The sequence below is a fragment of the Pteropus alecto genome, unplaced genomic scaffold (assembly GCF_000325575.1).
Source record: "Pteropus alecto unplaced genomic scaffold, ASM32557v1 scaffold21, whole genome shotgun sequence".
NCBI classification, from domain to species: domain Eukaryota; kingdom Metazoa; phylum Chordata; class Mammalia; order Chiroptera; family Pteropodidae; genus Pteropus; species Pteropus alecto.
The window spans coordinates 27,081,326-27,092,480 of NW_006436282.1; positions in this window are offsets into that span (position 1 = coordinate 27,081,326).

Below are 11,155 nucleotides of genomic sequence, written 5' to 3' on the forward strand. Positions count from 1 at the left end.
TCGTAATTTTTTTCTAATGAAAGAACGATGTTCATCTAGAAATAGGAAGGCTAGAATTTAGTAATTTCTGCTCACTGGTCCAAAAAAATTTAATCTACTCATAATGCCGATTTATGTGAACAAATGTCATAGACATAAATCGCTTTAGAATTTGTTCCTGTAAACACGGGAAAATAAATGGCAAACGCATCAGTAATGTATGCTACCACATGCCAGTATAGAATCACTCTGTGAGATTTGTTTATGAGAGTCAATGTCAAAATTACATCCAACAATAGAGGCAATTTCCAGAAAAAAAGTTTAAATATTATACTCCTGTTTACTATATTTTACCATATGTGACTGCACTACAAATACAGTGGTAGTCTTTTTTCGCTCAAGTCATTTGAAAAACACCCTACGAAGAAACCCTTTCCACCCACATAGAGAGTGTATTAGTTTCCTAGGGCTGCCATAATAAAGTTCCACAAACTAGGTGGCTGCAAACAGCAGCAGTTTCTACTCTCCCGGTTCTGGAGGCTTAAAGTCCAAAATCAAGGTATCTTCAGGGCTGCCCTTTCTCCAGAACCTGTGGTGTTCCTCAGCTCACTACTGCTTAACCCCAATGTCTGCCTTGGTCATCACATGTCATACTCTCTGCGTGTCTGTCTCTACGTGGCCATTTTCTTATAAGGACACCCTACTCCAATATGACCTCATTTTAACTAATTGTATCCACATTCTGAAGTACTGAGAATTAGGACATTGGGAGAATAAGCAATAAAATTTTAGGTATATATCTAGAAATGGGTACTAAGGAGGTTCCTATAAATTTGTTCTATTATTCTATTTTTCTAACAACAACAAAAAACCCATTTCTGATATTTATTTAAAAACTTTTTAGTTGTGTTTACCTGATTCAGATATGGCCAGTTGAAATGTAAACAAATGAAATAAGTATTTTAATTTTTTATTGAATTTATTGGGGTAACATTGGTTAATTAAATTATATAGCTTTTAGGTGTACAGTTCTGTAACCCATCACCTGTATATCGCATGTTGTGCTCATCCCCGGAAGTTAAATCTCCTTCCATCACCATGCATTTGACCCCGTTACCCATTTTTGTCCCCGCCCCTTCCCCTCTGGCAGCCTCCATACTATTGTCTGTGTCCATGAACTTTTGTTCGTCATATTTGTTTGTTGCTTTCAGTTATATTCCACGTATGAGTAAAATCATATGGTTCTGCGAGCTTTTGTTCGTCATATTTGTTTGTTGCTTTCAGTTTTATATTCCACGTATGAGTAAAATCATATGGTTCTCGACTTTTTCCGTCTGATTTACTTCTCTTAGCATGATGCTCTCAAGATCCACCCATGTCGTTGCAAATGGCAGGATTTCGTCTTGTCTTATGGCTGAGTAATATTCCATTGTAAAAATACACCACATCTTCTTTATCCAGTCATCTATCGAAGGGCACTTCATTGCAGCGTTATTCACATTGGCCAAGACATGGAAATCCTTAAGTATTTTTAAATGTGGTTAGTAATCAAAAGCTACTCTAATCTTCTACAACTCATCCCATTCTATTGACAGGTTGTATTGGTTTTAGACATAATTTATCCGTGTTTAAGGAAGATTAATCAGAGGATAAGTTAGGATAGGATAATACCGACGAGAGAAGGTTAGAGTATTGCTTTAGTTCAGGCGAGAGATAATAGGGCCGAATTTAGACTTAAAGAGAAATGTAAAGGAGGCAGGATGGTATGGTGTGTTAGTATCTATGGGTTCTATTAAGAGACGGTGCCTTAGCCGGGAATCTTCTTTGAAATTCTCGGATTCCACTCTTGATATGAATGCCAGTAAAGAACTTTAAGATAGGAAACTCAAAGCCTCTCCAAAAGAGTAGGCGGGAGCACAGACTTGGAAACCTGAGGCGAATAGTTGCAGGCCATGGAGAATTAAAGAAGGCCCTGGTTGAAAAGCATGCCTGGTAGGCTCAAGGAATAGCAAGGAGGCCAACGTGCTTGGAATGCGGCCACCAGATTAGTGTGCTGTCGAGGTGGCCACCAGACGAGTGTGCTGTCGAGCGACAGAGGGACACCCAGGGGCCACATCCTGTGGGTCCTTCCGAAGCTCTGTGGGACAAAAGCAGGAGAACGCAGAGTGAACCCTGAGTGTTCAGGCCAGAAAGACAGATCAGTGGGAACATGAACAAAAACATCAGAGGAAAAGTGAATTTGTGGGAAACGGTGTGGATTTTATTCAAACCAAGGGCGATTTAAGTTAAGGCACAGCAAGTAGAATTATTCACTAAGAAGTGACAGTGAATACGGACGGAGGAATAAAATTGAGGCCATTGATGAAGATAAAGTTCTTGAAGCTGAATTCACGGATTGACTAGGGGCACGAGCAAACCTGTATTCTTTTTTGGAGGTTAAGCAGTAGAAGTTTAACAAGAATTGGAGATGGGAGTACTCGCTACATTTTTTTTTTTTTTTTAATCAATGGCGGGTAAGAGTAGCGAGAGAGTAAGATAGATTTCAGTGTTAAAGGAGAAACAGGAAAGACTCTTTAGATTGAGAAATTGAGAGTAAGAGTGATAGAGTATGAAACAGAGTTTGCACATGAGAGAAGAGACAGTTGAAAAGGAGGTTGGGCGAAGGAGTGTTGTGTTTTAGTTTTGGTTTAAAAAGAGAGATCTTCTCCTACTGGGCGGGTGCAAAGAAATAAAGTAAATTTTTGTAAAGCAAAAAAGAAAGACGATTTGAGCCGAGGATACAGGAATTTTAAGGAATGTTATTTATTTCTTTACATATTTTATTATAAAAGCATACGTGATTCTGGATTTTAAAACAAAAATTATATAGAAAGGATAGATATATTTATAAAAAGAAAATGCCCTTATTACATCCCCTTTACTTATCCTACCCCAGCATCCTTCCCAAGACTAACCACACTGTTAAAATTTTCCTCTATGTCTATGAGGGTGTGTACATGTGTGTTTTATGCATATGACACATATATCATGACATGGGAAATTTGCATCTGCACTTCCTTTTAGAAATGATTAAATCAGAATCACTGGGTTTGTGACAAACGTGACTATCAGAGAACACCAAATCAATGATTACTATGTTTCTCAAACTTCGCTCCATTCCCAAAATTTTAGGGGAATAACAAAACCGAGGTTTATTTCTCACTTGGGCTACATGCATAATTCAAGTTAGTGGAGACTCCGCCCCATAAAGTTTCTCAAGGACCCCAGTTGACAAAGTCTCGAATTTCGTGTTGCACCATCTGGAACATGCAGCCTCTTTTTAAAGCTTCAATCTGGAAGTGACACACTTCACTTCCTTTTATAGCACATTGGTCAGAACTGGTTACAGCACTGTGCCTTACTGCAAATGGGGCTGGGATATATTTGAAAGCACAGTTATAGTCACCTAGCAGTAAATGGCTGTGCCATGCTGATGCTCAGGCACATTACGTTACTAACATAATGCTGGGGTTCTGGTTTAAAGACAATGAAATAATAGTTAATTATCACAGGATTCGTTGGTAAGTATCAACTTTCTATAACCACATAATTTGTGACTTAATGGGATCAGCTTTAAAAAAATTTTTAAACAAACATTGTTTCCTATGATAGACATTTATAAGCAGAGAAAAATTTTCCCTAAAAACAAAGCATGTATAACATAACCTCCTTTATTAATACTCATATTCCACAGGAAATAACAATAAACTTTTAAAAGCTGACGGTCTCATAGTTATAAGTCAGGAATAGTTAGAAGAATGAAAACAAACTTCTAAGTACATTAGAAAGATCTTAACCCTTCTTAGTATTCAGACATTGATAGAAATCTACTTTTATACAAAATCTGTGTAGATTCAACCTAATGTATACAGTGTCTTTTATAAATATTCATTACACCTTTTCTTGTCTACATATTAAAGTAATGTTATCGGCACTTTAACATGTCCTCAGCCATTTAGCCATATGTACAGTGCGATGCATTAGTTGCTGCTTTTGTTCCCACATTCAGTAAGAGACCCGTAAGAGGCGGACGAATGCTCAATATCCTCTAGCACCGACATTGACAGTTTCGCGTTCGTTCAGTGTTCTCCATTAGACTGCTAACTGAGGCTCGCGGCCATGTCTTTTTCTGTTTTTCCAGTCATGTTCGAATTAAAGAACACAGAGCTTCTGGTTTTCTGTTTGCACAAACATACATATGTTTCCTTTTACATAAATAAGATAACAAATAGTGTGTATACTACCGATTTTATAACCCTCAGTTTGTGATTATTGGAGAGAATTTGTTTAACGGATGCTCCAGTGATAAGCACTTGCGTTCCTACCTCCCCCCACCCCCGCCCACCCAAATTATCTGTTGGCAAACAGTGTTCTGTGAATAGCTTGTTTAAAGCACATAAATGTCTTTTTTTTTTTTTTTGCCAAAAATGTTCTCCCAAAATGCTGAACTAACTTGTACTTCCCACCTACAGTGTTTGTGCATGCCTACCATATCTTTTTTTTTTAAATATACCATTGTCAACATGTGTTATTATGTGACAGAAAAAAAGTAATATGTACGATTTTTCGGATCAACACCCTATATTGCATCTTTTTTATGAATCGTTTTTCATTTTTCATACCTTTGTCTGTAGGTACTTGCAGTCGTCCAGTATTTTCTTACTGATGGAAAAAGTTCTTCATACATGTGTATGCCAAAAAAAATCACCCATCTGAAGATGTCCGCAATCCTAATCCTCCAAATCTGTGAATTCGTTACCTCACATGGCAAAAGAGACTTTGCAGATAATAATAAATTAAGGATCATGGGGACATTATCCTAGATCATCTGAATGGACCCGGTATAATCACTAAGGTCCTCACAGAAAGGAAGGCGAGAGTCAGGGAGACGTGACGATGGAGCCGGGGTCTGATCGATGCCACTGCTGGAACCCGGCGACAAGCCAAGGAAAGTGGGGGGCCTCTAGAGGCTGGAAGAGGCCAGGGACGGACTCTCCCCTAGAGCCTCAATCAGGAATGCAGCCCAGCTGACACCTTGATTTCTGATTCTAATTTGATTCCTTCCCATGGTAAACCCACCGTGATGTCAGTTCACCAGGCCTATCTCCAGGGCCCTGGCTGCAAACGCAGGCACGTGATCCTCGATGGGTGGATAAAGCACCTTGTCATCCTCACTGGTTACTTCAGTGAGGAAATGTGACCCCAGCTAGTGCGATCAGAGTCTTTGCTGTGACTTATCAGTCAAATATCAGAACAGACAACCTCTCTAACCCAAAGTATTTAAGTTAGCATGGTATAGATATGGGACTGACAGCCATCTGACCTGCGAAGACAGGGCAGTCCTCTAAGAGATGGAGAGGAAGGAGACAGACAGGGAGACGAGGAAGGAGACAGGAGAAAGGAAGCCCTGGTAACACCATTAAAGTACCCGGCCCAGGAGGCCAGCAGAGAGCAATAAACCTGGAGAATTAGAGCTTAGAAAATGCCAAACGCTGTGCCTTGGGCTATTTAGGATCGGGGGGTGATTTTTCCCTGAAGCTATTTGGGATTAGGATTCTGTCACTCATTATCAAAGGTTCAGAACAAGACTGGTAATAATTTTTGATTTCTGAACTTTTTTAAAAAACTTATTATTAGTTTCAAGTATACAGTACATTGTTTAGACATTTATATGGTTTATAAATCGATCCGCCTGAGTTCTCTTTCTCTCCTCTGGCTCTCCACCCAGCCATTATGTTAGCACTGACTGCATCCCCTCTGCCGTGCTCCCCATCCCCGTGACCATCCGTCAGCTACTCACTGGTACTTCTTTAACCCTTCACCCCTTTCTCCCAAACCCCCTTCTCCTCTCGCCGTCACCAGATTGTCCTCTATATCTGTGAGTCCGTTTTCATTAGTTTGTTCTTTCTGTTCCTTAGATTCCACATATAAGTGAAATCATGTGATATTTATCTTTCTATCTCTGACTCATTTCACTAGTCAGAGTAACCTCTAGGTCCATCCACGTTGCTGCGAATGGTAGGATTTCATTTTTTTCACGGCTGAGTTATATTCCATCGTATATATGAGCCATAACTTCTTTCTCCAAGCATCTGTTGATGGGCATTTAGGTTGCTTCCATATCTTGGCTATTATAAGCTGTGCCGCTATGGACACGGGGATGCATAGATCTTTATGAATTATTGTTTTGGTTTTATTTCTGAACTTTCAATTGAAAAATAGCATCCATACAGAAACAAACATTATAAACATTCAGTTTGTTAGGTTTTCACAAAGGAAACACTTCCAGTAACCAGCTCCCAGATCAAGAAACAGAATACTCCCAGCATCCCCCGAACTCCCTGTGCCCCTGCTTTCTAAGAGTCACTCTAATGCCAGTTTTCATCTTTTCAACATTTTATCATGAAAATTTTCAAACATAGAGCAAGTTTGAAAACGTTTACGGCGGACACTTACATAACCACCGCCTAGATCCTACTACTAACTTATTATTGTAGCTGCTCTATTGCATTTCTAGCCGTCTCGTCAACCCTCTATTCATCTTTTACCATAGCTCACTTTTTCGATTCATTCAGGGTAAGCTGCTGACCTCACCATACTTCTTTGCAAGTTCTTCTTCATGCATAGCCTTAAGTGGAAGCCATATCTTCTTTTTAGGAAAAACTTACATAAAATGAAACGTACAACCAATCCTAGTCAATCCTTGAACTCCGTGAGAAGCAAATGCGTTTTTGTTTTGTTTTCATGGTGTTTGGATAGGCTGTCTAAAATCAAAGTCTGCCAAAAGATCAGAAAAAGACAGAAGATCAATGAATCACTGAAGTAGTAATTAGTCAGAGTTTATTGCACACACATCAAAAAGACAGTTTGCAAACAGGGAGCATTCACACTGAAAGATGGAATGAGGCTCAGAGGCATGTTGTCATAAAGCAGCTTGCACAGCATGGAGGCAAGCTCCACTTAACGATTTTCAGAGGCAAAGTTACTGAGGTCAGGTTAGCTTCACTTCTTGCAAAATAAGCTAAATTAAGCTTTGTTTGTATGACTGAACTGGTTTTATCTGCTCAGGGAATTTTCAAGTTTTGTCTCCATTTGTGTTTGATTTTAACAAGTCAGAGGGATGATACGTCTGTTCTGTTTTTGGCTGTATCATGGAAGCACATAATGGTGCCAGTTCATATAGTGATTCACACTGTCCTTTTTCCTTTTTGAATAATCCAGGAAATGTCAAGAATACCTATCCTAAGTATTACCTAATCATATTTAATTGTCGTAGGTATTAAGCTGACCTGGACCTTCTATTTTTACTTAATAGTTCTCTATAGAAAAGTCTTCTCTGGGTGACTAATAGAAAAATCACAGCAGAAACCCAACATTCTCAGGATGATCAGTCTTCATTGTATTTTATGCTGTACTTTCTGTTGAAATCAGTTCACTCCAAAAATGTCCAGGAAAGCAGTAGACCTTTTGAAAACTTAAAAATACAGTCTGCTGTCCTTGGTATAATATTTGGAAAGGAGTCAGAAAAATCAGTCTTCCATACATTAAATCAGCCTTTGATTTATTGGATGAATGATTAAGTTCAAATTATTTAATTGTCTCTTGTCACCTGAGCTTTTATTCTCGGTTCAAGTTTCTAATAGATGCAATGTATTTATAACAAGAATATGTCGATAAGAGATGTGTTGATAAACGCAGCACTTTTTTGAACCAGAAGTTGACCTATTTTACTTATCCCATCAGTGAGAAGTATATCGGATGTTCAATACTAGAACCTATATTCACATCCCGTGTTCCGATTGTATCCTTGGAGGATATGTCACTTAAGGATAGGGATGCTGTGCTTTCATTCTCTAATACACCTGGCAGGATTCTTAGGGTATGGAATCTGGGTACCACTTCCTCATGGGGTCGTACCATGAGCACACTCAGTGGGCTCTATTATACCATAGAATTCCTGTCCCCTGTGGGCCACGTTGCCTTAGCAGCCTCTTCTCTGACTTCCTTTGCACCCTCTGCCTCCAGCCAGGGTGGCCGCTTGAGTCTCCATCTTTGACCTTCTTCCGGTTCAGGATAGTTGTTTGTTATGCAGAATAGGATCACTCGTTTGTGCTTGTGTTCTTATTTTGCCTGGTACAAGCCACCGTCCTTAGTGGGACTGTGTTTAGTACTTAGGGACTAAAGCGAGATGGCACCAACAGATGAGTAAAAAATACAATTTTCATGTGAGGGTTAAACCATAATATTTACTCGTAATTAAATGGACAGAACATTGAAAAGCTATGATGAGAAGATGGATGCTTGGCTGTGGACCATCGGATTTTGGTGTCGCCCCAATGGTGGGGGGAGGGAGGTGGATAACGACGGCACAGACGTGTAGTTAGCATTTTCCCTCGATTCTCCCTCAAATGATGGCAGTAAGAATCACAGGACATTGAGATTTAATAGTTTTATGAAAAAACGTATTTTAGAAAGACAAAGAATGCCCCACGGAGGCACATGAATAAAGACAAAGCATGCCCCTGGAAGGCACGTGGTCCCAGCGATGAGAGCTGCTACCGAGGGCTGTAATAACCACCACCACAGGAGGGCAAAAAGAGGGGCCCAGAAGCGGGAGTGTCTGCCTTATATTCGGGCCGTCACGGGGTGGTTCCAAAGGCGATCTTAGGTGATTGACAAGTGAGATCATTCTGATTGACACCTGGCTGCTGTATAACTCTGCCTAGTGTCATGTGCATATCCAGAATTCTACTACCTTTGGGGTGGTCTCTGGGTGGTCTCTAGGCTGGGCCCCTATTCTTTTGTCCCCCCCGTCGCTCATGTCTGACTGGCTACCTAACAGTTCCAAAACTAGCAAAGTTTGATTACAGTGCCTTTGAAGTCATTCATTCATTGATTTAATCAGCCACTCGTTTTCATTCATTCATTTAACAAACCTTATTAAGCACCTTCTAAATGTTCAGCGCTGTTTAGAGCACTGTGGGTCCAACAGTGAAAATGGCACCAAGGTCCTTGCTTTAGGAACACACACGGAGAGGAGAGCAGCTGGTATGAAAGAAAAAGCCTAAGACTCAAGTACAGAGGGGCAGGGTGTACATGTGCATCAAGTACAGAGGGGCAGGGTGTACATGTGCATCGATGGAGCATCTGGAAGGCAGTTGGGTGGGGGGGAATATTAGGAGCAAAAAGGAAAAGGTAGGAGTAGAGACAGGGACAGTGAGGATCCGGCCCTTCCCGGGCCCCCCGAGCATAGCGGTATGAGTTGCATGTTTGTGTGCCCCCAAAATCCACATGTCAAAACCCCAGTTCCCACAGTGATGGTATTGGGAGAAGAGGCCCTTGGGAGGTGATTATTAATGCAGACAGAACCTTTATGGTTGCATTTAGGTCCTTATAAGAAGAGATAGAAAGAGTCTGCTTATCTCTTTGCTGTCCATCAAGGACACAGTGAGAAGGTGGCCATTCGCAAGCCGGAAGTGGGTTTTCACAAGAACCGCACCCTGCTGGCGCCCTGTTCTCGGGCTTCCAGCCTTCAGAAGTGTCAGAAATAAATGTTTGTTGTTTAACTCACACGGTCTCAAGGTGTTTTGTCATAGCAACCCGAGCAGGCTAAGGCACATAGTAGATATCTTTAATTGAACTTAAATGTCTGATGAGAAACCATTGGGGCAAGTTGATCACAGGAGTACCAAGGGACCTTAATGTTGAGTGACCTTAACTTTCTCCTCGCCTTGACAAAACTTTAGACAGGATTCTTCCTGCCTCTAGGCCCCTGACCTCCCTTTTCTTGGGACATTTACTTTGTAAACTTGTAATTTCGTTCTCTGCCCCTTTGAGATATAAGTCTTTAAAAAAGCCTCTTGCCAGTTTTATAGCCCAGAAATGCCTGTCAAATGCGTAAGTAATTGCAGGTGAACGTGTGTGGACAGGTGGCTCCAGCAAACTATTAGGGCCTCGGGACCAGGAGCCTGGCCATGAAAGGAGAAGACAAATGAGGTGAGCACCCTGCAGGAAAGGAGTAAAAAGTAGAATCTGACAGGGCATCCAGTGGCACCAGCCCACGCACATATTACAGGCCAGATTAACTGTATCTACCCCACAGTAAATGGCAGCATCCAAGTGTTTGGGCCGGGGGGAAGGTGCAAGCCGATATGGTCCCATTTATCTTTGGGAAAAAATAAAACACTCTAGCGGCCATGTGGGACTTGAATACAGAGGGATAGAGTCTATATGAGGGTTTCATTAAGGGGCCAGTGTGCTAATTTAGATAAGACTGTAGCCAGTCAGATGGCAGTAGAGATGAAGAGGAGCGAACATACATTTCAAGTATCTATGAAGCAAAAGGGAAAACTTTGGTATAAATTAAGTGGAGGAGACGAGAAGGAACAAAGTGACTCTCAATGGAAGGTTTGCAATTGCAAACGAATACAGCTGTCACTCACAGAGAGCTAGAATGTGCGGCAGGACCAGTGAGGGGCAGGAGGAGGGGCCGAGTTGGGAGAGACGGGTACAAAGAAAGAATGCAGCAGTCAGGTGGGAGCCGGTGAATCCTGAAAGTGTAAGAAGAAGAGAACCAGAGTCATGGGCAGGTGATGACTTTGCACTCACTGACCAGGAACCTAAATGGTAGCGGAATCCATGTGGCGAAGCCAATCAATCAAAAACAGACAACAGAAAACAGAGGGTCTTAGCTCTGTTAGAGAGAAAAGCAGAGGCCCAGGTGGTGTAGCTCGTGCCAAAGCCCTGTCACGCGGGCCCTCTTCGTCATCCACAGGAAGACGTGACCACCTGTACCGTAAAAGCCCTGCCATTCCCTTTCCCCTAGGAATAGTCCTTTCTTTGCTTTGCTTCGTAGCTCTCTTGCCCACCATTGTCGTCTCCATGGAAACCTACCATCTTGTGCCCCACCACTGAATGTCTTTCTAGTTGCTAGGGGGAGGCTGCCACGTCCAGAAACTGCTTGATAAAGCCAATTAGATCTTCACATTTACTCAGCTGAATTTTGTTTTTTAACAATGTTCTCATTCCTTTATTCATTCAATAAAGAAATTTTTGAGCACCAAGTGCAGGAAGTTTAAGGCTGAATTTTAGAATTATGTAATGCTACCCGTTGTCTGATACCATGCTTCCTCACTCT